The sequence below is a fragment of the Capsicum annuum genome, chromosome 12, assembly GCF_002878395.1.
Source record: "Capsicum annuum cultivar UCD-10X-F1 chromosome 12, UCD10Xv1.1, whole genome shotgun sequence".
Taxonomy (NCBI): Eukaryota; Viridiplantae; Streptophyta; class Magnoliopsida; order Solanales; family Solanaceae; genus Capsicum; species Capsicum annuum.
This window is the reverse complement of record NC_061122.1, coordinates 138,757,695-138,783,482: the sequence shown is the minus strand read 5'-3', so window position 1 is coordinate 138,783,482 and position 25,788 is coordinate 138,757,695. Positions and strand designations below refer to the sequence as shown.

General features: G+C 37.6%; 1 long non-coding RNA gene across 9 annotated transcripts; it reads left to right on the top strand.

The window, feature by feature from the left end:
- The first annotated feature begins 1,342 nt into the window (after nt 1-1,342).
- On the top strand, nt 1,343-24,036 carry LOC107850017. 9 transcript variants are annotated; one of them, XR_007047935.1, is made up of 7 exons: nt 1,343-2,213; nt 2,349-5,741; nt 6,450-6,561; nt 7,379-10,628; nt 18,230-18,305; nt 22,508-22,815; nt 22,905-24,036. It is a non-coding gene; the product is annotated as an uncharacterized LOC107850017 (long non-coding RNA). The 9 variants fall into 9 exon arrangements; XR_007047934.1 differs by lacking the exons at nt 22,508-22,815; nt 22,905-24,036 and adding an exon at nt 19,104-22,506 and having other exon boundaries at nt 1,351-2,213; nt 7,379-7,691; nt 10,144-10,302; XR_007047933.1 differs by having other exon boundaries at nt 1,344-2,213; nt 22,508-24,036.
- Nucleotides 24,037-25,788: the final 1,752 nt, after the last annotated feature.

Sequence of the window (25,788 nt, the reverse complement as noted above, 5' to 3'; positions counted from 1 at the left end):
CTATCATTGATCCTCTTCACCTCTACTACCTGACCTCTAAGCTCTTCATCCACTAAGATGCCAACTCCATTCCGACGCCTCTCGCTCCCAGAGTACCACAGCTTGTAACCATCCACATCCCTAGCCTTAGACCCTACCCACTTGGTCTCCTGAACACACGCAATATTGATCCTTCTCTTTCTAAGGGTCTTCACAAGCTCTATGGACTTGCCCTGCAGGGTCCCTACATTCCAAGACCCAACCCTCAGCCTACCTTCACTACCCGCACGCCCTCCACTACTTCCCCCGCGGCCAAACCTTGGCCTCCCTCCCACTCCCGCCCTTTCCTCATCCCCCGCCCCCACCACTGCCCCCCGCCCCAACCCCCTCGGACATGACCCTATCCACCCATTACTGCCCACAGCCACAACTAGGCGAAAGTATAAGAGAATATAAAGATAATATAAAAATATAAAGACATAAACGATGGTAATAGTAAAGCAGCAGCAATTAATACAAGGCTCACACCAATTCAAGGAAATATTCCAGCAACCAAACTATACTCAATTACTAGTATAATACGAAGAATGAAAGAATGCAGAATGAAGAATGAAATAAGCAAAGGTTAGAAGTCACCAGATTTCACTTGTAGACCAAGCCGGCAACCAAGCCCCGCGTCGACCTGCTGCCGGGGGATCGCTACTGAGATGGATCCGCGACTGCCGGCTGAAGACCGAGCTACAGCTGCTGCCCTGTTGTACGGCGCCGGCGGAGGGGGGGGTCTGGACAGAGAAGGGGGGGGTACAGCAGGGGGGAACCGGATCTCGGCGACGGCGGTCGGTGACCGGCAGTCAGGTCCGGCGGTCAGCGTCGGTGACCAGCGGTCGGGTCGACGCCGTAGGTCGGCGACGGCGACGGGGCCGAAGGGCCGAGGCGCGGGAGAGAGAGGGTACGGCGGTGACCGGCGGTAGGGTCGGCGCCGTAGGTCGACGACGGCGACGGAGCCAGAGACCGGCGACGGCGACGGAGACCGGCGACGAAGCCGGAGACCGACGACGAAGGTCGACACCGGGGATCGGTGGTCGGGTCGGGTCGGCGCCGACGATCGACGACGGCGCCGAAGGCCGTGGACCGAGATAGAGAGTCTAGTGAGAGAGAGAGTCTAGTGAGAGAGAGAGCCGTTAGAGAGAACTCGTCAATGCAACCCTTCTTCAAAGTATAAATAAAGCAAAAAGTATAAAAAAGAAAATATATACAAATGTCTAATTCAGCGCTAATAATATAATCATGATTAACAAATATATGAATACAAAAATTAATTTTTTTTTTTCTTAATAAAGTGAAATACGAATTGTTTAGTGTTTGTATGAAAAGGGTCATTGAGAATGGAAAAAAAAAATTAGGTTCTTCAAATCCTCAATCGCCTCTGGTGGTCCCTCCTCTCTTTGTCAAAATTTCTGCTGTATGTTGTTTTCTACTGCCATTTTTAGTTTCTAGTCCCGATGCTTATGTTTTGTGATGTCCGGTGATGAGATTCCTGATGGTCGATGGGTATATGTTCTTACGGACACCTGATAAGTACTCGAAACTCGATCCTGGATCTTTTGACAGCCCTATCAAGTGGTACCTCTCTTTTGGGTTCCCGCTGCTTGTCTTCTCTGCCTCCTATTTCTTGTATTACTCCAGCTTGATTTTGTTTGTTGTGGTGTATGCGACAGTTAAGAGGATTAAATTTGGTAAATTTGATTGTTGTAGAATTGCTGTGAACTATTATACACTATGTTGCTTGGACTCTTCAAAAACGTAAATGGATGTGTGTCGATTTCGTCAAAAGTAGTGTAATATTTGGAGTCGAATTCGTCAAGAGTCCATGCAACTTAGCTTATACAGGTGAGCTTGCTTATGTCTTTCATGCGTTGGCAAGATAAAAGATGAAACCCTGTTCTCTTTGGTCGTTGTTGCTATTTTTGTGCGCTACTTTATGGACGCCTTGGTTTACTCTAGTGAATTGGTAATTAGCTTTGTTAATCTGCTAGTCTGACTTGCCTAACTCTGTAACCTTTAGTGGTATGGGTCCCTATCTATTTTAATTTGTTTGGTTTTGAGTTTTCTCTCAACAGGCATGATGAAACTTGGTTGCTGTCCCCTTGGAGATGTTATTTCAGTCCACAATTTCTTTCTTAGTTGCGTGTTGGACTTGTAGTTCAAGCTTCAAGGCTTCCTTGCGTGGAGAGGTAAGTTTGAGTTTTGGTTAATTGCTCATTTGTTAGTTCTTGCTTTTCCCAATTCTCACAATCTTTATTACTTTAATTCTGGTTCCTTACCGTACATGAATGCAGTTCGTTATGTTTTATCATTTTGCTATATAGGAGTTTGGAATATGAGCAGATCTGTCTGAGATGTTGCTTTTGCAGCAACTGCTGGTCCAACTTTTGTTCCACTTATCTCTCGAGTTGGAGGACTCAGTTCTATATAAGCGGTTTTGCTTTGCTAAAATTATGAGAAGTTGGAGGATGGTAACTTGGTTGTTGTGGAGCATGTTAAACATAAAAAGGTCCTGGTATGAACACTTGGATTCCTGTTTTGACAGAGACCTGTTCTAGTCATTTTAAATGTTCCAAGGTATTTAAATATGTCTTTTGGTTTATCATTACAAGGGCTTCTGGTTATTTTATGTGGGGATGTGTTCAACTACACTTGAGTGTTCTCGTCATTCAGCACTATCTAATGTGCTTTCTCCTACAATATGTAGTAATTTGTTAATCTATGTGCACCTTGCAGTTTTTGAAGTAGCTAGAAAAAAAAAGTAGCGGCGGACTTCACGACACGTTTCAGTTTATTAGTTTCTTGGATGTGATAGGCTTGAGTTAAGAAAAACAAGAGATACTTCTTCTCGAAATATGGACAAATGGAAGCTCAACTCTAGAAGAAACACTTGATGAAGCGATTCGAGCAAAGGGAGCATTAAGAATTTGGAGTTCTTGATTTTTATTCAGTTCGTAATTAGTTCTATTTTTTTCTTTAATTTGTTGATTCGTGATTGTTGTATGTCAATGTTGGCAATATTTTGATCAGGGTACCTTCCAATTGATTTCATGGTTCTTCTTCTATTTTGTGAAGGTGGATGGTCTCTTCTTCATGAATTGCAGCTAGTTCTTTCACCCACTACGCTGTATGAATAGCTTTTGAGGACTTCCCTTTTTGTTGCCTTCTTGCTGTAACCTTCTGCCATTACCTTGGTCTCAATGATCATATCCTTGTTTTCCCATGTGTAGCTTTGAGGACTTCTCTTTCTTGATCATTTTATTGTGTATTATGGTGTGTGAGTTTCTAATTGCAATCCGTTGAGTTATATGCAATGTTAAGAAGTTGGAAGCTGGTGCTATATGCATTTTCGGGGGCATCAAGTTTGCTTTCAGGTTTTGGGCGATTCCGAGGTTTTTGCTTTGAGATTCCTCTATGCAATTAGTTCTATTTTTAGCTTTCGCCATAATGATTGGAGATGATGTTGATATACTAGTGATCAGGTTCCTCTTATGGATTCAGGGGTTGTTCCATACTTTTGATTTACGCAAGATCCTTCAATTTAAAAAATGTGTGCTTTTGTACATTGTTTTGCCACCCTATCTACTCCCGAAACCTAGCAATTTCCTTTTTGTTGAATCAGAATACTAGCAGAGCTGGGAATTTGTCTCTCCATGCTGTGACTTGGATCTTCTAATGAATGTGTCTGCCGTTATTCCAGACCTATTGTGTCACAAGCAGTGCTCAATCATATCTGTTTGCATTTGATCCCTTGACTTCCAATTTAATGCTAATATTGATTTAATCGTTTCATCAACTTCTTTTACCTTCTTATTTGGTTTGGTCATCTGTTGATTTCATTATCAGTTGTCAAGAATACATGGATGGAACTTTAGTGCCAGTGGTTCTACAGGAACAAGTACAACAACAACAAACCCAGTATATTCCCACATAGTGGGGTCTGGGGAGAATAGAGTGTATGCAGTCCATACCACTACCTCTACAGAGGTAGAGAGGCTGTTTCCGATAGACCCCCGACTCAAGATAAAAGGCAGTATACACAAGCATCAAGAACATAGAACACGATAAAATAACATAGGTACGACATTCATAAAATATGTACATTGCCAAACAAAGGACACCAAAGTCCACCTAAATACTTACTATGACTCAACCATACCCTTAGCCCTCTATCCTAATGTTTTTCCTCCATATCTTCCTATCTAGGGTCATGTCCTCAGTCAGCTATAACTGCTCCATGTCACGTTTAATCACTTCTCTCCAGTATTTCTTCGGCCTACCCCTACCTCGTTTAAAACCTTCTAAGGCCAACCTCTCACACCTAGGAACTGAGGCACCTTCTCACACCTAGGAACTGGGGCATCCGTGCCTCTCCTCATCACATGACCAAACCATCTCAATCTCACTTTCCGCATTTTATCCTCCACTGACACTACTCCCACCTTCTCCCGAATAATTTCCGCCACCTTCAACTTTTGAATATGCGAATTCTTAACCGGCCAACACTCCGCTCCATACAATATGACGGGCCGGACTACACAGGAACAAGTACCCAAACTTAATTTTGGATCATCTTATTTCCCCAAGCTTTCTGCTACTTTGGTGTTCACGTATCTTCTTTGATTTTTTTTTCCTTATGTTTACCATGCCATTTGATTTGGTTTGTTTGGATGTATGTTTATAAATCACATGATGACAGTGAGAGGATCTGATTTGGTAATTTGTAGTTTGGTTCAGTGTACATCCTTGTGCACCCTGTTTCTTTGCCTTTTTGGTGCTTGCACTGCAATTTCGATATCACCAGGCATTAATGGAAGGGAGTTTCACAATCTTGTCTGGCATCTCTAGTCACTCCTATGTGGCATAGGTTTTCACAGTTTTGCACTTTAACCATTCCTTTTTTTGTGTGCTGGTAGTCATTGGATCTTTCAAGAGCAGTGGAATCTTCCTTTCAAGGAGCAGCCTCATTTTTCAATTACTGTTGAGATTTCCTTAGTTCAGGCGCTTAGTTCAGGCATTGATCTAGTGTCTAGATTTTTTATTCTATTTTCTTCCCTGATTTTGGAGATTCCCTTGTCTGGTTTTCAAAAGTGTTGTTATACATAAGTGTTCAACTATGATAGTTGATAAATCTTTCCTCAAGTAGGTATAATGTCATTTTTGCCCTTTTCAGATTTTAGTTCAGCTTCTTACTTTTTGCGATGATCCAACCGATTAGGTCTCTTATGGTTGTTGACATCGGTTAAGTACTCGCTCAATTCTGGATCTTTATATAGTTGGCCGTCTACTTTTTCGTGTTCTTGCTGCTTATCTTCTCTGCATTTGTTTTCGTTTTTACTTATCACACCATTTTCAGTTTTGTCTGTTGTGGAAGGATGTTGGATCAGATTTGGAATTTTTAAAGGTTGAATTCAGTAAGCTTTCCCATTCATGATGTTTTTGGTCTTTTAGGTGCTTGCACTGCGATTTGGATATCATCAGGGCTTCGAGAAAAAGGGGGATTTTTAATATTATCTATATCATTTCTACTGATTTCCTTTGTAATTTGGGTTTCACCACTAAAGTATTCCCTCTCTGTGCTTGCAGCTATGGTCTTGAAGTAGTAAATTTATTCTTTTCGTGGAGCATCCTTTGTTTGTTGATTTGAGTTGAGGTGTTTCATTTAGTTCAGGCTCCTGTGAGTGTTCGATTTTCAGTTTGGTTCTCTTCTTTAATTGGTATGATCTTCTCACCATACACTCCTTGGAAGTGGTGCTCTTCTAGTAGTTAGATTTTACTGACAATTTTACATATTGGTGGTTGTTACATTACATGGCCATTTTTCATTCAATTTCGGCGTCGTTTATTGTATGTTGTATTTACAGCCACAAACACTAATACTATTTTCAAACTATTTGTTGTTATGTAAATGAAGTCTCTTTGTTTTTGGAGATCTCTCTCCTAATTTTTCTTTTTGAAGCATGTGTATTATGTTCCAGATATTCAATCATTTGGGGAGTTGTGTCAGAGTGTTAGCTATTACGTAAAACTTTAATGTAGAAAGAGAGCTCCTTCATACTTTCTTTTCTCCACAAAATCTTAGGGTGAAATTAAAGAAATTGATCTATGTCACAGCTTTATCTTCTCTCTACTTATCTTCTCTCTTCTTCTATTTCCCATAGGTTATTATGCCAGCATGATTTTTTTTTGTTGGTGGATGTATGTGTAGAGTGCATGGGGATAGTTATAGAGGATTAGTATGCATTCCTGTCCACTCTGTTTCTTGGTCTTATTGGTGAATGGTGCTTACACCCCAATTTGGATATTGTCAGGTTTCGACCAAAAAGGGGTTTTTTAATCTTGATCTTGCATTTTTAGTGATTTCTTAGGTGGTATGGGTTTTTTCACCTTTGCTCTTAACTGTTCCCTTCTTTTTGTGCTTGCAGTGGATCATTCAGAGAAGTGGACCAAAAAGGGGTTTTTTAATCTTGATCTTGCATTGTTTGTTGGATGGATGTACGTGACATTTAAGAGGATTAAATTTGGAAAATATTTAAGGTTGGTGTCCAGTGTGCATTCTTGTGCACCCTGTTGCTTTGCCATTTTTGTGTTTACACTGCAATCTGGATGTAGTCAGGGTTCGAAAGAAGGGGGTTCTAAATCTTGTTTGGCATTTCTAGTGATTTCCTAGGTGGTACGGGATTCACCAGCTTTGCACTTAACTGTTCCAGTCTTTCTGTGCTTGTAGCCGCTGGCTCTTACAGAGCCGTAGACTCTTCTTTTGATGGAGCAGTCTTGTCTATCAACGTATGTTGAGGTTTTTTGTTTGATGCTTCTAATGATTATCTAGATCTTCAATTCCGTTTTCTTCCCTAATCGGAATGGTTCCCTTCTCGTTGTCAACACTGTTTCACTAGTATGTATTCTGTTGCCATATTTATTTCTTAGTAATCCAGATGCTTATGTTCTTTGGTGATTCAACTGATGAGATCTCCATGGTTATGGACGCATGATGAGTGTACTCGAATTCAATCTTTGATCATTTGATGGCTCTGTAACGTACTCCTCTACTTTAGTACTTACATGTTCTGCTATTGTTAAGCCAGCCAGTTGATATTGTTTTGTTGGATGAATGTTTGTAAGCTATGTGGTGATAATGAGGATAAAATATGGAAATTTTGTATTCTGGTTTCAGTGTGCATCTTCTTGCCATTTTGGTACTTACACTGCGATTTGATTATTTGGATATTACCAGCCATTAGAAACGGGTGCTTTGCAATCTTGTCTTTTATGGCATCTCTAATGATCTATCCTGCATTATTGGTTTCCCGAGTTTTGCACTAAGCTGTCCTTTTTTTTTATATGCATGTAACAGTTTGGTCTTCCAGAGCATGAACTCTTCAATTCAGCTTTCTACTTAATTATTGTGTACTCAGCAGCAATGAAGTTCTTAATCCAGATGCTTATGTTCTTGGATGATCTAACTGATGAGATACCTGATCATTATGGACACCTGAGAAGTACCCAAACACAATTTTGGATCTTCTTATGGCCCCAAGTGCTCCTCTACTTTGGTGTAACCCAGATGCTTATGTTCTTTGGTGATTCAACTGATGATATCTCCATAGTTATAGACGCATGATGAGTGTACTCGAACTCAATCTTGGATATTTTGATGGCTCTATAACGTACTCCTCTACTTCTCGTGTTCCTGCTACTTACTTTCTCTGTTATTGTTTAGCTCACCAGTTGATTTTGTTTGGTTTTGATGAATATTTTTACCCATGTGGTGGTGATAGTGAGGATAAAATTTGGAAATTTTGTAGTTTGGTTTCAGCGTGCATCCCTTTGTACCCTAGTTCTTTCCATTTTGGTGGTTGCACTGCAATTTGGATATCACCCGGCAGTGATGAAAGGGAGTTTCATAACCTTGTCTGGTCGTAGGTTAGACTTTGATGGTTTGGAGTTGATATTTCTGCTTAATCTTGTACTGATCTATTTCTCCTCACTACCCTCTATAAACATCCCTTACTCTCTATAAACATCCCTGCTCGAAGGGTGGGGAGGACGGGCAACTCGAATTCTATCCTTCTGCCAGTTATCTGTCTGATTTGTTGGACTTTAATTTTCTTTGGGTGCGGGTTTCTGCTCTTTGGTCGTGGCTGTTATTAGTGGAGGGGGTCAAGGATAATTTTAGGTGTTTGCCACTATGATACTCAAAACACCGACCTAAAGCAACCGCCTCGAAAATATTCAGATATACAGCCGCACGATGTCTTTATCATCATACTCGTCGTTTTGTTTTAGCCTATAAATAGCCTAGGCAATTAATCGTTTGTTTTGTTTTAGTACCCTTTCCTCTTCTTGTCAATGGGTTTTCAATCCATTGATTGCCAGATTGTTTATTGATTCTCTTTGAAAGATGAGTGATTGATTTTTCCTGTGGAGGGAGCGATTGGTTTGTTCAGTGGAGCGGTTGGTTGTGTTTTGATTTCTTGGCCATCTTTCATAAATCTCACCCTATCTACTTTCAAATCTTGCTTTACTACAATTGCTTAGTTCATTTGTTTCCTTTTGATTTTCTGCATTTGCAACTTTTTTATCTTTTTTTGTTGAGAAGAAACTTAAGTCTAGGATAAGTGGAGGAGCCTTTTAGGGGTTTGGGAGTTCTTGATTTTCTTTTTTGATCAGGTGTGGTTAATGATCTAAATTAGTTCACAGTTACTTTTTTTGTTTGTATGTCAACAGTGCCAATTTTTTATCAGGTCTGGTTAATGGATCATAGGAGAATGACTATGGGGTATCTTCCAGTGTATTTAATGAATATCTTTTGAGGATTTCTCTCTTTGTTTCCTTCTTCTTGTTACATTCTGCCACTTATCTTGGTCGTAATGTTCATATTCTTTGATTTGATTTCCAATGTTTTTAGAAATTGAACGTTCTCTTCCTGGTTTTGGGCAATTCTGAGGTTTGAGATCGGGAAAGATACAATAGTTCCCAGGTCTTTGACTATATAAGTAATAAATATTTCTGTCTCTTGAAGCTTTGTCAAAACTGCTACTATATGGAAGTTCTCAACTAAGATAATTCTTTCACAAGTGTGTATACTGCTTTCTGCTTCCAGTTTTAGTTCTTAGTTTAGATGTTCATGTTCTTTGATGATCCTGGTGTCTTTTATTGGTTATGGGTACAAAAAAGTGCTCCTCTACTTTTTGTGTCCTAGTTCTTAGTTTAGACGCCAACTTGTTTGTTGGTAGATGGATGTGTAGACCACATTGGTGACAGTAATAAATGATTAGTATGCATTCCCGTATTTCTTGGTCTCTTTGGTGCTTGCACTCCAATTTTAGGCTTAGACCAAAAAGGGGATTTTTAATCTTGATCTTGCATTTCTAATTATCTCTTAGGTGGTAAGGGTTTTATCAGCTTTTCACTCAACTGTTCCCTTCTTTTTGCGCTTGCATTTGGGTCCTTCAAAGTAGTGAATTATTCTTTTCATAGAGCGTGAGTTTTTTTTTAGTTTTAAGTTTTGATTTTCATTTCAGTTTTGTCCCCTATCAGAGTAGTCCCTCCTCTCTGTCAAAATTGTCGCTTTATGGATGTTCCCAACTAAAATAGTTTTTTTTTTCACTTGTGTGTTGTATTCTGCTGTCATTTTTAGTTTTTAGTCCAGATGCTTATGTTTTGTGATGTCCAGTGATGACATTCCTCATGGTTGATGGGAATATGGTCTTACGGACACCTGATATGTACTCAAAACTCGTTCTTGGATCTTTTGACAGCCCTGTCAAGTGGTCCCTTTCTATTGGTGTTCTCACTGCTTATATTCTCTGCCTCCTATTTCTTGTATTACTCCAGCTTGATTTTGTTTGTTGGGATGTATGTGACAGTTAGGAGGATTAAATTTAGTAAATTTTGATGGCTGGTGTTCAGTTTGCATTCATGTGCATCCTGTCTAGCTTGTTTGTTGTAGAATTGCTGTGGCAAGATAAAAGGTGAAACCCTGTTCTCTTTGGTCGTTGTTGCTGTTTTTGTGGGCTATTTTACGGACGTCTTTGTTTACTCTGGTGAATGGTAATTAGCACTTTTAATCTGCTAGTCTGACTTGCCTAGCTCTGTAACCTTTGGTGGTATCTGCAGTTTTGCTTTGGGTTGCTATCGCTTTCAGTGTGTTTGGGTTTGAGTTTTCTCTCAATAGGCATGATGAAGGTTGGTTGTTGCCCCCTTGGAAATGTTATTTCAGTCCACAATTTCTTTCTTAGTTGCGTGCTGTAGTACAAGGCTTCCTTGCCTGGAAAGGTAAGTTTCAGTTTTGGTTAATTGCTCATTTGTTCTCAGTTCTTGCTTTTCCCAATTCTCGCAATCTTTTATTACTTTGAATCTGGTTCCTTACCCTATGTGAATGCAGTTCGTTATGTTTTATCATTTTGCTATATAGAAGTATGGAATATGACAGATCTGTCTGAGTTTGCGTTTGCAGCAACTATTGGTCCAATTTTTATTCCTCTTTTCTCTCGAGTTGGAGAACTCAGTTCCATATAAGTGTTTTGCTCTGATAAAATTATGAGAAGTTGGAGGACGGTAAATCGGTTGTTGTGGAGCATGTTAAAGATAAAAAAGTCCTGGTATGAACACTTGGATTCCTGTTTTGACATTGACCTGTTCTAGTCATTTTTAAATGTTCCTAGGTATTTAAATATGTGTTTTGGATTAACATTACAAGGGCTTCTGGTTATTTTGTGTGGGGATATTGTTATGGATGCGTTTGTGGGCAAGACATATGTCCACAGGAAGGACAGTTAAATTAAGAAATTAATTTTATTATTAGTAGCTTTATTTATTATTCTAAAATAGGATTCAGGCTAGCTGTCGTTATTAGTTTACAATAGGGTTTTGTGTTTCCAAGTTTCATAAGGATTAGGCTTCTTATTTGTTATAATAAAGACTCCTATTTAAAGGGAGAATTAGAGAATAAAATTTACGCAAAATTTCAACTAGAATCAAGAGATCGGAGTTGTCTCCCACTGAACTCTAAGGTTTTCAGTCTCCCTTTTAACGAGCTGAATTTATATACCAAATATTGTTATACAAAATAGGTCGTTCTAGGAATTCTAACAAAAGCAAAGGGAAATCAAAGACAATTGATTCAGATTTTCCTATTAATTTTCCTGTGACTCGATCCTTTGCAAGAAATCGTAATAATTTGGTATCAGAGCCTTTCACAATGGACGAGAGATCAATTCCAGATTCCAAGAAAAACGTGAGATTACAGAAACCCTAATAGACTTGAAAATTATAGCTATGGAACGTCTCAGTGAAAGAATTATTCAAGTCATCAAGAACAATTTTCGAGCATGGGAATCGGATCCACAAAATCGAAAACCCATGGAACTGAGTCGAGCAGCGCCCCAACGGCTGGGAAATCAACAAATTATGCTACTAAAGGCAATATTCTACTTATTCCAATCATGGGCGACCAAAACCATCAAACAAGTGGTAATTCCCATTCAACAACACCAAGGTATGCAAGGATGGACTTTCCTACTTATGATGGTACTGATGACCCATTAATTGGGGCACATCATTGCGAACAATTTTTTGAAAATCAACACACAATCGAAACAGAAAAGGTTGGAGTGGCTAGGTTTCACATATTGGGAGAAGCACAGTTATGGTATTATCAGCTTAAACGAGCTAAGGGCCCAATGACTTGCGAAGAATTTCAAAAACATTGCTTCCAGCGATTTGGACCTCCTGAAAGTAGCAACTCGGTGGGCGAATTGGTCACGCTTAGGCAAACTAGTACAGTTGAAGCTTATTAACGTCAGTTTCAAGAAAATTTGGCTAGGGCTAGTCATCTTATTCCAGAACACTTGCACGTAGGAATATTTATGGCGGGGTTGGATGATTCAATCAGAATGGACGTGCAACTTCTCAAACCACCTGAGTTATTGACAGCTATGAGTTTAGCTCGGGCTCTAGAACAGAAACAACAATTGCAGAAAGTCAGTAATATCCGCAAGGTGGCATGGCAGCAGTCCCGAACAAGCCTTGGCAGCACGGTAAATTCAGCAAAGTCTGCTACTAGTTTGGTTGGTTCATCTACCTCGACTAGTACCCATACAACAACCAAACCCCTTTTGCCAAGCGATTAACCCGGACAGAGATGGCGGAGAGAAGAGCTAAGGGATTATGCTATAATTGTGACGAACAATATTCAGCCACTCACCAGTGCAAATGACTTTTCTGGCTGGAACTGGATGATTCAGTTGAATTTATTCCAAGAATGAGGTCGATCATGAGGAGAATTTGAGCATATGAGACCAAGAGTTGAGAGAGGCAAAGGTTGAAAAATTCTTGAATTTGAAGTAAGGCAGGATGACAGTAAATGAGTATGCCTTGAAGCTTTACCAGCTGTCTCATTATACTCTAGAGTTGGTATCCTCTATGAGAACTCAGATAAGGAAATTTTCTTTAGGATTATCCTGTAATTGGTATTAGAATGCAAAGCTGCTCTATCGAACAAAGACATGCATATCTCTGGGTTGGTAGTGTACATTCAATAGGTTGAGGAGGAAATGAAAAAGTAGTTTGAGATGATTGAAAGGAAAAGTAAGAAGTTTTGGTATTCAAATCAGGGTGGAGGTCGACAGTAGAGTGGTAGAGATAAGGGAAAATAGTCTAATAAGAAGTGGGAAAATTTTGCTTTCTACTCTACGGCTAGTGCTCCTTATCCATAGTCATTGAGTGATCATCATTTTAAAAATAGTGTGTGTCCAAGGGTATAGAGTTCCCAGCCTCAGGCTAGTAAGGCTCAAATAACGCCACTATATCCCCCTTATAGATTTTGTGGTCAAGTGCATTATGGTATTTGTGAAAAGGAGAGGAACAAGTTCTTTAAATATAGGCAGATCGGTTATATGCAGAGGGATTGTCCTTCTAGGGTTACTTCTGGAGCAAATAAGATTCATGTTAATACTTTATCGTCTCCTACACTAAAGGGTGCTACTTCTGCTTCTGGCTCTAACACTGGACGAAACTGTTTGTATGCTCTTATCACTCGCCAGGATTCTAAGTCATCCCTCAATATTGTTACTGGTATGCTCAAACTTTTCTCTGGTGATATATACTATCTACTTGATTCCAGATCTACCCTCTCTTATGTGACCCCTAATGTGGCTATCCATTTTGGTTTTGACCCTGAGTGTATTCCGGATCCCTTCTCTATGTCCACTAAGTGGGTGACTTTATTGTGGCTAGAAAATTATATAGGGGTTGTGTGATATCAGTTTGTGATAGGGAGACCCCAGTAGATCTGATAGAGTTGGAAATATTAGACTTTGATGTGATTTTAGGGATGGATTGGTTGCATTCGTTCTATGCGTCTCTTGATTATCTCTGTGGTCTATGAATTTTCTGAGGTGTTCCCTAATGATCTTCCTGGTGTTCCTTTCGATAGGGAAATCAATTTTTTGATTGATCTTCTTTCAGACACTCATCCTATCTCTATCCCTTCTTACAGAATGGATCCGGCAGAATTGAAAGAGCTCAAGAAGCAGTTGAAAGATCTTCTAAATAAAGGTTTTATCCACCTAGTATTTCTCTGTGGGGTTCTTCAATTCTATTTATTTGTAAGAAGGATGGGTCCCTTTGGATGTACATAGATTATCGCCAATTGAATAAGGTGATCGTGAAAAATAATTATCCTCTTCCAAGATTTGATGATCTGTTCGATCAGTTTCAGGGTGCTAAGTACTTTATAAGACTGATCTTTGGTTTGGATACCATCAGTTGAAAATTAGGGAGGCAGATATCTCTAAGATTGCTTTCCAAACCTGATACGGTCATTTTGAGTTTTTGGTGATGTTCTTTGGTTAGAAAAATGCCCCAGTAGCATTTATGGCTTTTACAAATTAGATTTTTAATCAGTTTCTGGACTTGTTTGTTATTGTGTTCAATGATGACATTTTTATATATTTTAAGAGTGAGACAGATCATGACGATCATCTTTGTTTAATGTTGCTGACCCTTAAGGAGAAGCAGTTGTATGCTAAATTCTCTAAGTATGAGTTCTAATTGAATGTTGTGACTTATCCAGGTCATGTTGTTTCTAGTGAAGGATCATGGTGGATTCCCAAAAATTTTTGGTGGTTAAGAAGTGACCTAGACCAACGACTCCAACCAATATTTGAAGTATCTTGGGTATAGCCACTTATTATAGAAGGTTTGTGGAAAGTTTCTCTTTTATTGCTACCCCATTGACTAAGTTGACTTATAAAAAGGTAAAGTTCTTATGGTTTGATACTTGTGAAGGTAATTTTGAGAAATTGAAGGATAAGTTGACTTCGCCTCTAGTCTTGACTCTACCTGAGGGTGGGTACTGATGGTTTTGTTGTCTATTGTGATGTGTCCTGGGTGGGACTGGGTTGTGTGTTGATGCATCATGGAAAGGTGGTTGCATATGCTTCTAGACAGCTGAAGGTTCATGAGAAGAACTATCCGACTCATAATTTAGAATTATTAGTTGTGATGTTTGCATTGAAGACCTGGCAATATAATTTGTACGGGGTCCTTATTGATATTTATTCTGATCATAAGAGCCTGCAATATGGGTTAGAAAGAGCTAAATCCCAAGCAAAGGAGGTGGCTTAAGTTGCTAAAGGATTATGACATAAGTCTTTACTATCATCCAAATAAAGCTAATATGGTTACTGATGCTTTTATCAGGTTGTCCATGGGAAGCTGTTCCCATGTGGATGAGATGAAGCAGGATTTGTTGAAGGATATTCACCGTTTGGCTAATCTTGTAGTCTGTCTCTTAGATTTCGAGGATGGTGGTGTGATTGTTCAAGAGATGGCGAAGTCATCTCTTAGTGCTGAGGTAAAGGAGAAACAAGTGTTGGATCCTATGTTGATGCAACTCAAAAATGATATAGGTAGGCAGAAGATAAAGTCTTTTGAGATTAGTAGTGATGGTATCTTGAGGTACCAAGGTAGATTATGTGCTCCTGATATTGATGGGTTGTAAGAAAAAATTTTGGTTGAAGCTTATGAGTCGTAATATACTATTTATCCTAGTTCATCAAAAATGTATCATGATCTTAAGGAAATTTATTGGTGGAATAATATGAAGCGGGATTTGTCCAATTTTGTGGCTAAGTGCATGGTGTGTCAGCAAGTGAAGGTGGAGCACTTAAGGCCTGGTGGATTTTTCTAAGAAATTGAGCTGCTTGTGTGGAGATAAAAAATAATTAATATGGATTTCATTATTGGTCTTCTGCGGTCTCACCATCAGTTTGATTCAATTTGGGTCATCATCAATAGGATGACTAAGTCTGTTTATTTCTTGCCAGTAAGGACTCTGTTTATTTCTTGCCAGTAAGGACTAATTTTTCTTCTGAGGATTATGCCAAGTTGTTCATTAAGTAGATCGTGAAGTTACATGGTGTTCTGGTTTCCATCATATCAGATCAAGGTACGTATTTCTCTTCTCATTTTTGGCATTCCTTTTAGAGAGTTTTGGTGACTAAGGTGAGCCTTAGTACCGCTTTCCATTCACAGGTGGATAGGCAAGCGGAGAAAACCATTCAGACATTATAGGATATGCTCAAATCTTATGTGATTGACTATGGTGGTAGTTGGGTTGACCACTTGCCTCTCATAGAACTTGCCTATAATAGCAATTATCACTTTAGCATTGGTATGGCTCAGCTTGAAGCTTTATATGGTAGAAGGTGTAGGTCTCCTATAAGGTGGTTTATAGTTAGTAAAAATAGGTTATCTTGCCCCAATTTGGTTCACCATGCCAGGAAGAAGGTAAAGGTGATTCAGGATAGTCTTAAAACTGCCTACAATCACCAAAAGTCCTATATAGATGTAAGACGAAGGGAGTTAGAGTTTAATGTTGGTAACTGGGTGTTCTTGAATGTGTCTCTCGTGAAGGGTGTGTATGGTTTAGGAAGAAGGGGAAGCTCAGTCCTCGTTATGTTAGTTCGTATTTGGTTTTGAAAAGGGTTGGTATTTTTGCATATGAATAGGAGTTGCATTCAAGCTTGAATTCTATTCACTTGATCTTCCATGCCTCTATGTTGAGGAAGAGTGGGGGTGATCATTCGTTGGTTGTTCCTTTAGAAGGTGTAGGCTTTTCGAATTTCTTATATTACGAGGATGTTCCGGTAGAGATCTAGGATAGGAAAGTTTGTTGGTTATAGACGAAGGATGTGGTTTTGATAAAGGTTCTTTGGAGGAACCAAAAGTATGAGAAATCTACTTGGGAAGTTAAGGAGGACATGAAGTCCAAGAATCCGTTCCTATTCCCTATTCCGAAAAATTATGCTTAAGGCATGTATGATCTTAAAATCTTTATTTTCTGTCTTTGTTAAAGGTAAGTATGGGTGAATTTCTGTGTTTAATTATGCTAAGGGATGTCTTGACCCATCATTTGAGGATGAATGATCCTAAGGGGGCAGAATGAAATACCCCAGGTGTTGAACTTTGAGAATTTCTGAAATTTTATCCTTACTGTCCTGACTATGACTTATTGTATGAGTCGTAGGGAGTCTTAATGAGTCATTAGACTCAAATCATAGCATAAATAGTGTGTGTTTATCTAAGTTATGTTCTAAGTACGAGTGTCTCAATATGAGTCATAAGGACTCGTTTTGAGTCCTTTTGTGCAAACTATAGAATGTCTAATGTTTACCCCAAATAGTTTCTATGTTGACTATGACTGGACACTACGAGTCGTAGGGGCCCATTACGAGTTGTATTAGTGGAGTCTTAAGGTCAATAGTGTGTTCCCTTAAAACTGTCTTGGCTACGACACGTGGTGATGAGTCGTAATGAAACCCTATGAGTCGTATAGTGACCCGTAAACACCGATGACTAAACTTCAGCTTTTAATTTGAGGGCACTTTAGACAATTCCCTTCTTACCCAATTAAAACCCCATATTCATAAAGCATTTAAAGGGTTTTTTTCTCATTCATAACGTAATTAAATACTCTCAGAAATCCCTCAAATCCTCTCAAGAGTGATACTTAGGGTTTCTAAGAAGTAGGCCATTTAAGGGCTCAAGGGTCAAATTCTTTCTGTGAAATTTGGTATTTCAGGCATGTACCCTAATTGTTATTTGCTTAAAAGTATGTGTTTTAAAGTATTATTCATATGGTTTTTGTATTGGTTTTGAAACATGGGTTGAGGATTTTGAATATTTGTTGTTGAACAATGTTTCTCGTGGTTTACCTATGACTATCATGCTTTGGTTATGGTTTTGAACTGGTGGGGGTACATGGGTATGGTGAATAAATTAGTGGATTGTGATTTCCTCCAACTTGTGACTTTTGAAGAGGTAATGAACCTAATCCCATATTATGAAATTGGTTTGAATATAAACATTATACATATTTAACTACTCTTGAACTATTGTATAATGTGAAAAGTCAATGAAGCATAATGGTTTTGAAATGAACCTTATGGGGTTGTACAATTCCCTAGGCTAATGCATAATTGAACCAAGGGGGCTACGAATTTCTTGAAATAATGAAATTATTTCGGCATGTTGATGTTACCTTACAAGTGTAGTTGGTATGATGATACCAACAATGTATGCCTAAATATGTATCATAGTTCAATGATTGAGAATATGTGATAAATTATTTAATTGGGCTTTAATGAGGGTTGTGTAGCTGAGTCATAAAAGTGGAGGTCCCTAGGGACCAATACTAGAAACCGAGATTACCAACGCTGGGGTCCATATGACCAGGTGGTTCGAGTCCTCCTTATTATTATCATATGATTGGGAGGTTCGAGTCCCCCATATTATATTACATATTTGGGTGATTTTGTCACCTCGGTATGCTGGGAGGTTCCCAGTTCGAGTCTTCCATGGTGCATATACACAGTCTCTAGTTCGTGCAGCCACATGCATAGGGGCCCTTCCAACTGGGGGAGAGTTGTCCCTATATAGCCCGTGGGTGCCTTCTTATGATATGAAGGTTGAGCTACAAAATCCAGACCTAAGTTTTAAAGGGCATGCTAAGACTTGTTCCCTACCCTGATACGTGATATATATATGTGTGTGTGTATTTGTATTTGATTATGTGTATTAGATTTTGGACTGGATTTGAATGGTTATCCATGGCATTATTTTATCCTCTATCCCTGAGTTACATTTTAGTGTTCAACCCACTAACCATCTTCGGACGTTGTATCCCCACATGATGTAGGCACCGGAGATACTTCTACTTTTCTATGCAGAGTTGGGTGGATCATCTTAGTTCGTCGGTTCATTATTGTAAAGTGGTGAGCTTCCATTCTCTGAAAGACTTGGACATTTAATTAATTCTTATCATAGATTAGAATTGAGAGTTTTTATTATCATTGCCATTATCATTATCGGAGTCGAGGACATATCCCGACCAAAACTGGTTTTTGGTTTTTTTTTTCATAGAGGCTTTGTTGGATTACTATGGATTTGGGTGATGTTGGTTAGATATGTTTGGTCGGTTGTCGATTATCGGTTATAGACATATCTTTTTTTCATTGAACTTATCTTGTGCTATTTTGTTATATGTTCAGAATTCAGTCATTATTGGACGGTGGGGTGGTCTTATATCCATAGTGAATTAGAGATGCCCGTCACGAAAAATACCGATTCAGGTCGTGAAACATGTATTATCCTATAGAGTAAGTAGGTATTCTTTGTTATGAGGATGCATGGGTTGTGTTGCTAGTTGCTTATCAATTCGGGTAGTGTAACTTGTACATATGTATGATCATTTGTTGAAAATGAAATTTATTCCTTCATGCCACATGGTTGGGCTACATTGATATCCACACAGTTGGTTTTAAAATGTCAAAATTGGAGGAGCAATGTTCTTGAGCTCAAATTGAAATTGACTATCGTAGGTGTCTTAAGGTTCTCTTGGTTAAGCATCATTGTGTTGTTTTGTTATTTTGTATTGCCTGAGGACACACAAATATCTAAGTTAAGGATGATGTGCCATGGTTTCATGGCACTTTCGATGCTTAAAACCGAGAAATATGCAAGTACTTAGGCCTATCTTGTAGATGTAATATGTTTTGTGTCTTATTTTGCAGTAAACTAGGTTTTGGGATCTAAACAGAAGGAAAGAAAATGAAAGCTGATCTTTGACCAGCCTATGTTGGCACCTACTTGGCATAGGTTCTACCTACGTGGCATAGGTAATAGAGTAGGTGTCAGAAGGTTGAAGTTCAGAGAATCAGAAGTTGAGAATTTGACCATACTACCTATGATAGGGCACCTACAGCTCATAGGTACCACCTATGGTCCGTAAGTGCTAGAAATTAAAGATTTAAAAGATAATGTAGAGTTGAAGACCCTGTCACCTACGTGAGGCCATCTATGTACCGTAAGTGGCACCATAGGTGGTCGCAGACTCAATTTTCCTCTTTTTTTTCAAAGGATTTCTATGGTTTCTATGTAATCTATAAATACTCTTTTGACGTTTTTAGTTAGTTTACACACTTTGATGCACTTTATACTCTTATAAATATATATTTATTTCAAAATTGACTTTTGATCTCGGAATTCTCTTGTTCTTGGTTTTTGGTTACGTGATTAATTTAAGACTTTAGGTATTTCTTTTTTCATTGTTGTTACTTGATTCTTTTTTATCTTTTTTTTTATTTGCAAATGACTACAAGGGACTAGGTCCCTGGATACTCATGGCAACAGTACAACTAGCACGCGTTTGCACAGTTTTGTCCTCTTATGTAATAAACTATGCGGGTGCTGCTTGTACTATTGAGGACAAGTGGTCTAATTATATTTCAACCCTATTCATCACTCATTTATAAAAGTAAAAGGATGCTTCTTCATCAAGTGTTTCTTGTAAAATTAAAGAAGTGTTGAAGAGAGGAAAAAGGCAAAACTCAATTTACAACATTGCTCATCTTCTTATTTCTTTTGTAAGCTAAAAGAGTGAGTGTTCTTGAGTGAATCCTAATTTGTAATAGAATTACTCAGTCTATAAGAGTAATGCTCTTTTGTTTTCTTTACTTTGAGAGTGCTTAGGTAGAGTTGCCTAAGGTCAAAACTGGTTAGAGTTAACCAATGTTGAGAGAGTCTTGGTAGAGTTGCTAAGGTTAGGCTGTAGTAGAGTTACTACAAACAGGAAGAACCTAGAGTTAGGCTAAAATCGAGTCTGTAATCAAGAGGTTGATTATAGTGGATTTCTGATGAGCTTGAGAGGGGAAGTCGTGGTTTTTCCTCCTTTGGGCTGGGGGATTTCCACGTTAAATCTTTATGTTGTTAATTTCCTGCAAAGCCTTTAGTTTTTCCAGCACTTCATAGTTGCTTCATTGTTCTATTTTCTATGACTGATTTTGAGGGACCAGGTCCCTCACTATGTGGTGCGACCCCCAAGGGTTCCAACAATTAGTATCAGAGACGGTTCACTCTAAAAGGTTCATACCTAGAGTGTTTTGGTCATCATGGCTGCCTCACTGAATTTGGAACAGGATAAAAGGTTCCCTTATACAAAGAGGTAAGAATAATCTTTGAAGTTATTCCAAACACCTGGAAAAGTAAAGAAAATGCTATAACTGAGCTAGGGGTAGAGAGAAAAGGAGCAAAAAAGGAGAGATTCCTGACTTTGAAGGCTTTAGAGTCCGACTCAAGTGAGAAAGACACAGATGTTGCACTTCTGGCAATAAGGATTGTTAGAGTAATGAAGAAAAATGGTGAGCTTAGCAAAAAGAATGGCAAAATTTAAATGTGTCACAAAGGTGGTAGTTTTGAAGATTTCATTAGGGATTGCCCAATGCAAAAGACGGAGAAAAATCCTAAAAAAATCAAAAAGAAAGGAAGCAGCTAGCTGTATAGTCAAAAAGGTGTTGGTTGCATGGGAAGACTCCTCCAATGAATCTGAGAAAGATAAAGTGTATGGAGTTGGTTTTATGATGAAAAGGGATGATAAGAAAATCATCTCAGGTTCCTGGTTTTCTCTCATGGCAACTAATGAAAATAAAGAAGAAAATGGGCAGAAAAAGGAGATTTTACCCAAAATTGATTTATGGATAGTGGTTGTTCAAGGCATATGATTGGAAGGGTTGACTGTTTTCTCTCCATAAAGACACTTCAAGTGAGTGTCTTTTGAAAATGGTAAATATGGGTATATCCAAGGTGTTGGAAGGATTGGAAAATTACCTCATCATGCAATAGAAGATGTGTATTATGTGAATGACCTTAAGTACAGTATTCTAAGTGTATCTCAAATCTGTGACAAAGGAAATGAGGTAAAATTCATATCTAATGGATGTACTATGAATATTCATTCAGAAATGAATGTTGGGATCTTTCTTTCACACTAACCCTATTTTTAACATACTAAAACTAGTTTCATTATGATGAATGAATGAATCCATCCAGGGCAGCTGGTAGCTAGCTTAGACTTCTCGGCCAGTTTCCCGTGTATTGATCCATTGTGTTAGCAATTTCTTATTGTCAAGCATGAAATATGGAAGAATTATTCTACAAGAAAAAAAGATTAAAAAAAACATGTATGTAGCTGATCTAGAGTTAGTGGCTGATGGGGAATTAACTTGTTTAAGTGCTCAAGGTTAAGATACTAATTTATGGCACAGAAGATTAGGAAATGTAAGTTTCTCTTTGTTAAACAAGTTGATTTCAAGGGACCTAGTCCGTAGCTTGCCAAAGCTAAAATTTCCAGACAATAAAGTTTGTGATGCTTGTGTTAAAGTAAAACAGACCAGGTCCTCCTTCAAATTAAAGAAGCTGGTGAGTACTTCCAGACCTCTTGAAATACTACACATGGATTTATTTAGACCTATTAAAGTCCATAGTAGAGAAAAGAAGAAATATAAGGTGGTTATTATAGATAACTACTCCCGGTTCACCTGGACAATGTTTATAAGAACTAAGGATGAAACATATGAGGTTCTTGTGGATTTTACCATGAAAATACAAGTGAAGCTAAATGGCAAAATTGGTGAATTCAGGTCTGACCATGGAACTGAATTTGAGAATTCTCAAGTTGATGAATTTTGTGATAAGCATAAAATGAGTCACAACTTTTCTGCTCCTAGAACTCCACAACACAATGGAGTTGTTGAAAGGAAAAACAGAATACTCAAAGAGTTTGTTAGGACTATGCTAATTAATAATAGTCTTCCAAAGAGTTTCTAGGCTGAAGCCATAAATACTGCTTGTTATGTTACTAATAGGTGCTTAATTAGATCACTAATGAATAAGACTCCATATGACCCGGTATTCAATAGAAAGCCTAAGCTAGACTATTTTAGACTATTTGGATGAAAATGCTTTGTGCTAAACAATGGCAAGAAAGAATTGAAAAAATTTGACTCCAAAAGTGATGAAGTAGTGTTTGTAGGCTATTCCTCAATAAGCAAAGCTTACAGAGTGTTCAATAAAAGAACACTGTATGTTGAATAAAGTGTTTATATGTTCTTTAATGAGTTAAGAAACTAAATAAATTCAGGAGATGGCGAAGATTCAGAAGTTGAAGAACCCATTCCTATTCAAAGGGATATATTGCCGAAGATGATGATCAAGGGATAAATGATGCAGATGAGGGTGATGATAGTGATATTGATCCAAGATCTCAGTCATAAAATCCAGATCTAGTAGAAGAATAACCAGAGCAAACTAGTCAGAATACACAGATACGTGGTCCTAGTGGTATCAATCTCATAAGGCAAAATTGGAGGCACAAATCCTCTCATCCCTTTGAGAACCTCACTACACCTTTGGAAACAAAAGTCCAAACAAGATCTCAAGCCAAAAATGGTATGGTATTTTCAGCTATTTTGTCTCAAATTGAGCCCAAAAATTTGAAAAAAGCTCTGAAAGATGCTTATTGGATCAATTTAATACAGGAAGAACTCCAGCAATTTGAAAAAAGCAAAGTCCGGCATCTGGTCCCCAGGCCTGTTGACAGAATAATTATTAAGACCAAATGGGTGTACAGGAAAAAGCAAGATGAGAGTGGAACTATTAACATAAACAAGGCAAGGCTAGTTGTTCAAGGTTATAACTAGGAAGAAGGGATTGACTATGATAAGACTTTTGCCTGTAGTAAGAATAGAGGCAATAAGAATTCTTGTTGCATTTTCTGCATATATGGGATTCAATCTGTTCTATTATAAAAGGCCATATCCTCCCCTTTTCCGAAAATTTGTCTTATGCAAAATTGAAATCAAACTCATCTTTGAATTAACTCCATGGACCCTGCCCAACTCAGTTATTCTAACCATTCAAATCCAAAACTTTTCTTCACTTACCTTTCTGATAGGGATTTATCCCTAGAAACACATTACCTCTTTGATAGTATGATGACTGGTGATCCTTGGGTTATTGAAAAATACATTTTGCTGTCACATAACCTAGAAGAAAGTTTGGATGTTCCTAAGAACCAAAATGACAGCCTGAAAACAAGTCTCCAAAGTGAAATCTAGAAATCCTACTAAAAAGCATCAGACTTCTGAAGGATTGGTCCCAAGAAAAAAATAATGACTTATGACGCACCTAGTAGGGATTATATATATAACAAAAAGAGGGAAAAACACAAACCAATTACTAAAAATACGTAAATTGAGAGATGCAGGTTTAAATTTAGCAAGTGAGAATAATGAACTCAACAATAAGGTTACAGTTCTAACCATGAGGCCTCTAATCTTGAATATAGATTTCAAGACGCTAACCAAAGAATTATTAAACTGATGGCCTTACTTCTCCAAACCGTCTCCCCAAATCCTTCATTCTTATTAATTTCTCTAACTTCTGTGGCTCTTTCTGTGGAACAGGAAGTATAAGTCTTGCACTACAATGATACCTAAACTGCTGAATATGAATGAATTCTTGTTTATGTTCTCTTAATCTGTATCTTTTTCATTTTAAAGGCTGGTCTTTAGGCTAGTGTTGCCCTAGTAGCCATGAGTTAACTAACATGTGCTTATTTTACTCTTGGTTTACTGTTTATACTTTTTAATAATGCCAAAAGAGTAAATACTAATTTTATGTGGTAGGGACTAGGTACCACGTTGTGAGTTGAAATACAAATATGAATGGCATATTGACAAGGGAAAGTATGTGATAAATCGTATGAAGGCATAATGACAGAGTAGGAAGTAATGATAGTGCAGAAATATTGGTGCTTTGTTGATAGGGGGAAGCAAATGAGTTGAGTTTTTTGTGCCAACTGATAACAATGGACAAGATCCCTATGTTGTACGATGGTGGAAACATGATGATATGGGGAACATTCATCTTCAGTAATGGTAATCACACTAATTAAATGTGATGAATGTATATTGATGCTCAAAACTCTAAGGCTAGTTTGTCATCATAAAAAAGGGGGGAAATTATTGTATCTTGTTTTAATGATGAGCAAATAACTACAAGGGACCAGGTCATAGATGTTCAAGGCAACAGTATAGCTAGCACGCGTCTGTACAGTTGTGTCCTCTTATGTAACAAACTGTGCATGTGTTGCTTGTACTATTGAGGACACCTGGTCTAATTATATTTCAATCCTATTTATCACTTATCTATAAAAGGAAAGGGATGCTTCTTCATCATGTGGGTTTTGCAAAATTAAAAGAGTTCTGAAGAGAGAAAAAAGAAAAAAAATCAATTTACAACGTTGCTCAAGTATTGGTCATATTCTTATTTATTTTGTAAGCTAAAAGAGTGAGTTCTCTTGAGTGAATCCTGATTTGTAACAGAATTACTAAGTCTATAAGAGTAATGCTCTTTTGTTTTCTTTACTTTGAGGGTGCTTAGGTAGAGTTGCCTAAGGTCAAATTGGTTAGAGTTAACCAATGTTAAGAGAGTTTTGACAGAGTTGCTAAGGTTTAGTTATAGCTCAAGAATAGATCCAATATTGTTTATGCGAAATCACATATGACTAGTCTCACTTGCCTCCTGTCACTTTCTTAATTTACCCAACTACCAAATCAGAGTTCTATGCCATACTCCCTAGTTTCATATTAGTTGTGCACTTTATTATAAATAATTGTATCAAATTATTTGTCCATTTACTAAATCAAAATAAAATTAATAAAAAAATTATTTTTTCCCCTACAGTTAATATTTTTGAAAGCCTAAATAAGTTAAGTTTTGAATTTATTATTTCAAATTTGTTGATAAAATATAAATTAGTAAAATTATCCATCTTATATATAATTTATTAAAAAAAAGATAGACAACTAATATGAGAAGAAGAAAGTATCAGGAAAAAAGAATAAATGCGTATTATAGTAGGATTGCATGAACACCTATTAATAATTACACATGATTAGGGGTTGTTTGGTACATACCAAATTATCCCTAGAATTGTATTCCTGGGATTATAATTTCTGGACAATTTTATACTATGTGAAAGGTGGTATAAATAGTCCCATGATTGATGATATTAGTTTTATACCATATTAGGATGATTGTATAAATTAGCTCGGAAATAAATTTATTCCTTTTTATATATTTTTTTACCTTTTTAAAAGTCAAACGATAAAACTTTAATCAATATTTTGAGATGTATTTCTTAATCAAGTTAAAAAAAATTATAATTCATGGTAGATTTCATATAGTTTTTGAATATCTAAACTTTAATTTTAAGAAATTGAATTAATCAAATTAAATTTAACTTTAAAAATTAATTAAATTAACTCACAAAAAAATATATCAAAAATACAAAAATAATAAATTTTGTTGATGAGATATCTCACCTTATACCTCTTTACAACTAAAGCCTAGAATGAG